The sequence below is a fragment of the Gossypium arboreum genome, chromosome 10 (genome assembly GCF_025698485.1).
Source record: "Gossypium arboreum isolate Shixiya-1 chromosome 10, ASM2569848v2, whole genome shotgun sequence".
Lineage (NCBI taxonomy): Eukaryota > Viridiplantae > Streptophyta > Magnoliopsida > Malvales > Malvaceae > Gossypium > Gossypium arboreum.
Genome location: NC_069079.1, coordinates 19,744,585 through 19,749,202, shown reverse-complemented (window position 1 = coordinate 19,749,202; position 4,618 = coordinate 19,744,585). Strand labels below are relative to the sequence as shown.

General features: G+C 34.0%; 1 non-coding gene across 1 annotated transcript; it reads left to right on the top strand.

Annotated features, from left to right (window-relative positions):
• Positions 1–572: 572 nt before the first annotated feature.
• Positions 573–678, top strand: LOC128282689 (small nucleolar RNA R71). Its single transcript, XR_008273043.1, has one exon. It is a non-coding gene; the product is annotated as a small nucleolar RNA R71 (small nucleolar RNA).
• Positions 679–4,618: the final 3,940 nt, after the last annotated feature.

The following is a 4,618-nucleotide window of genomic DNA, read 5'->3' as shown; positions in this document are numbered from 1 at the left end:
CTGACACTAAGATGAATTTTGTTAGCATCTCCTTAAGGTTCGACTTTTTCTCTTGTTGGTAGGGTGGTTGTTGGAAGCCTGGAGGTGGTGGTCTCTGATTCCCTTGGACTCCCCATGAGAAATTTGGGTGGTTCCTCCAACTTGCATTGTAAGTATTACTATAAGGATTATTTTGAGATCGAGGATTATTACCCATATAATTTAACTGCTCGTTCTCGATGTTGTGGCCATAGGGTAGGTATTCTGAATTGCTTGATCCACATCCACTTGCTTCGCACTGCATTACTGGGTGAACCTGTGAAGAACCAAGGAAATCATAAATTTTTCTGTTCAAAAGTTCTACCTGATTAGAGAGCATGGTGACCGAATCGACGTTAAAAAAACTGGCTGTTTTTGTTGGTTTTATCCTCATGACTTACCACTGATAATTATTCAGCGACATCTCTTCTATAAATTCATAAGCATCCTCAGGTGTCTTATTATTGATAGTTCCACCAGCGGCTGCGTCAATCATCTGTAGAGTCGAAGGATTCAGGCCATTGTGAAACATTTGAACCTGTAGCCAGAGTGGTAACCCATAGTGAGGGCATCTTCACAAAAAGTCATTGCATCTCTCCCATGCATCGTAAAGTGTTTCTAAATCCATCTGCACAAAAGAGGAGATATCATTATGTAATTTGGCTGTTTTAGCCGGCAAAAAATATTTTAATAAAAACTTTTCGGTCATTTGTTCCCAAATAATGATTGACTCTTGTGATAATGAGTTCAACCATTGTTTAGCCTTATTCCTCAACGAAAAAGGGAATAACCGAAGGCAAATGGCGTCACCAGAAATGCCATTGATTTTAAAAGTGTCGCAAAACTCTAAGAAATTTGCCAAGTGAGCGTTGGGATCCTCGTCCTGTAGACCATCAAACTGAACAAACTGTTGGACCATTTAAATTGTGTTAGGTTTCAGTTCAAAAGTATTTGCAGTAATAGCAGGCCTAACTATGCTCGATTTGGTTCCTATTAAAGAAGGTTTAGCATAATCATACATAGTACGCGGAACAAGATTCTGATTAGCAGCAATCGCAGGAGGTAGCGGATTTTCTTTGTTTTCAGCCATCTCCTCGGTTGTGGTTGAAGTATCGTCCTCTTGCTCTTCCACTGTGTATCATAAGCTTCGCCTTATTTCTTTTCGGTTTCTGCAAACTATACAGTCAACTCACCATAAAAAAGTAGTGGTCCTGACGAGTTTCTTCTTGTCATAAACTGAAAAAAAAACTGTCAGAAGAGAATAAATGAAGATTAGAAAAGAAAATTAAAATAAAAATTTGAATTGCAATAAAAGTAAAATGGCTAAAGTAATAAAAATCGAGTGTTCTTAATATCTTAGTTCCCCGGCAACAGCGCCAAAAATTTGATACGTGATATTCGCGACAGGTTTTAAAGATTTATGAATGAATCGTTCTTGAGACTAACTTATTATCACGATTAAGGCAAGTGTACCTATCGAACAGTAGTATAGTTCAGCAAGACCGAATTGCCGAACCCAAAGGAACCACGAGTACTAGTATTTACTTCCTTTTTATTATCTAGCCTAAAAATTAATAGGTTTGGTTATCTAAATTAATTACTAAACTAAGAATGCACAGAAAAAAAATTGGGAAAATACTTTTGAGAAAATTCAATTGATTAAGACAATACCTAAGAAAAAAATCCACTTAGACTTCACTTGTTATTTGACTCTGAATCAAACAATTTATTCATTTGACTTGATCCGTAAAAATCCCTAAGTTATATTATTATCTCTCTTAAGACTAATAACGTCTAACCCTAGGTTGAATAATTGAAATCTCTTTCTAATTAACACCCTAGAATTGCATTAACTCGATCTATTGATTCCCTTATTAGGTTTCACCCTAATCTGACAAAATCTTGTCACCCTATCTCTAGGCGCGCAATCAACTCCGCTTAATTATGACAATTTTAATCTTAGACAGGGTCTATTCCTCCTCTGAATAAGATCATTAACTTGAATCAATATCCTGGAATATTAAAACAAGAATTAAGAACACATAATTAAGAACAAGTCAAATATTTATCATACAATTCAGAAAGTAATAACAAGATCTATCTTAGGTTTCATTCCCCTTAGGTATTTAGGGGGTTTAGTTCATACTTATGAAAGAAAACATCTCAAAAGTATAAATGTGACAAAACATAAGAAAACCCAAAACTCCTGAAGGAACTTGAAGGAAGATCTTCAGTCTTGATGATGAATCCGGCTTCTAAGATGGATCAATCGGCTTTCCTTGAGTAATTCCTTGCTTCTTACTCTGCGTCCCCCTTCTAAGTGCCTCCTCAGGTGTTTAAATAGGCTTTTGAATGCCTAAGAACCCTAAAAATTGGCCTTTTCCGAGTAGGACTATACTTGGGCTCGGCAGGGACACACCCGTGTGCGATTACTCCAGCCCGTGGTCGAGGCTGTTGAGCAGGCATGGGCGTGTAGTCTACCCATGTAAGTCGTGCTTCGATCCTGCCAAATGGAAACGCCCGTGTGAGGAAGTCCAGGCCGTGTTGATTTCCCACGTGGGTCTATTTTCTTCGTTTTCGGCCCGTTTCTCGCTCTTTTTACTCTCCTATGCTCACCTAAGTATAAAACATGAAATTAAAGGATTAGGAGCATCAAATTCACCAAATCTAAGGATAAATCATCCGTAAATACACTAAGCATGGGATAAAAATATGTATACATTACAGTTTATCACTTACCAAACATTCATACACTTATACAATATACACAATTACTAAGTTCACCTGTCAACCACAATTTCACATGATGAATTTATTACATTGAGCTCAATTTCAAACATCAAATATCCAATCATATTCCAACATTTAGCTTCAACTATCACTTACCAACACTTGTCAAATTAGAGAACGTCTTATGGATTTAAGTACGTTGTTCACTCGTTGTCACATTTCACTTTGTCATATTTGGCACACTTTATCATTTTGCCATGTTTGGCACACTTTATCACTTTACCATAGTTCAACTATGGACTTGCACTTTCAAATTTTTCACTTGAGCACTTTGTCACATTGCCATAGCTTAGCTATGGTCTTACACTTGAACAGTTGCACTTTTCCATGATATAATCATGGTTTCATCCGTCAATCCGTCACTATTCACTGAACAACAGTACTCAATCTTACGTTCTACTAAATTTCAACTTTGTTTCGATTTTCATATTATTACAATATTCATGATTCAATAACAAATATATATAAAATAATACATTTAACCATTCTTCATTTAGCAAATAATTATGAAAGTTCAAGCATATGAACTTACCCAGGTCGATTTGCAAAATTTGTGAAAGTTTAGGGTCTAATCAGCTACTTTTTCTTTTCCTCGACTTGCTTCGGGTTCTCGATCTATCATTGTAAAATCATTCACTTATCAGTATTGATTTCACCTTCACTCTATTTCACATCCTTAATGTTTATAACTTGCTTATAAGTAACATTATTTGTAATTTCACTATTTACTTATGCATATTCAATGCTATTCATCTATATCATAGTCACTAAATTATTTTTATCTTGAGACACAGAACTCCAAATTAGGATCCGATAATTTTTCCTAAAACTAGACTCATATATCTTCTTACTATAAAATTTTTAGAATTTTTGGTTTAGCCAATAAGTACAATTTATTCTTTAAAGTCACCCCTATTCTGCTGTCTGACAGTTTCGACCCTTCTTCACTAAAAATTAATTATCTCCTTGTACGGGACTCAGATGATATTCTCATTTGTTTCTCTTGAAAATGGACTCATTAAAGATTTTAAAAATATAAATTTAAGGCCCTAACTATTTTTCTCCAATTTTTTATGATTTTCCAAATTTAGAATAGGGGAATCCGAAATCATTCTGACCCTGTCTCATATAATTTATTATATCTCATAATTTACAATTCCGTTGCTTTCACTGTTTCTTCTATAAGAAACTAGACTAAATAAGATTTAATTTCATATTTTATTCATTCTCTAATTCAATTTATACAATTTTTGGTGATTTTTCAAATTTAGACTAATGCTACTATTCAAAACTGTTTTAATGCAAAATGTTGGTTTCCATTTCGCCCCAAACTTCACAATTCATACAATTCAGTCCTTGCTCAATTAACCTCTAAATTAAGCTAATTTTTCTCAATTAATACTTTACCTAGACATTATAAGTTATTTCACAACTATTGAAATTTAGAATTTCCACATAAAACCCTAGCTTCAAACTCTTTTACAATTAGGTCCCAAACATTCACTTTCTATTCAATTCTTTCAATAAAATCAGCATATAAACAATTTAAAGCTCTAATTCCATGCTAAATCATCATATACTTCCAGAACATATTCATAGAAACTTTTAATTTCTTTCATAGAATCAAAAACTAATGAATTCAATAAGTGGACCTAGTTGTAAAAGTCACAAAACACAAAAATTTCTAGAAATAATCAAGAATTAAACTTACTTGTAGTAAAAGTATGAAAAACTAGCTTAAGAAAACCCTTCTATGGTGTTTTTTCTGATGAGAATGCAGAAAAATAAAGAGAAATCTAGATAATTCCAC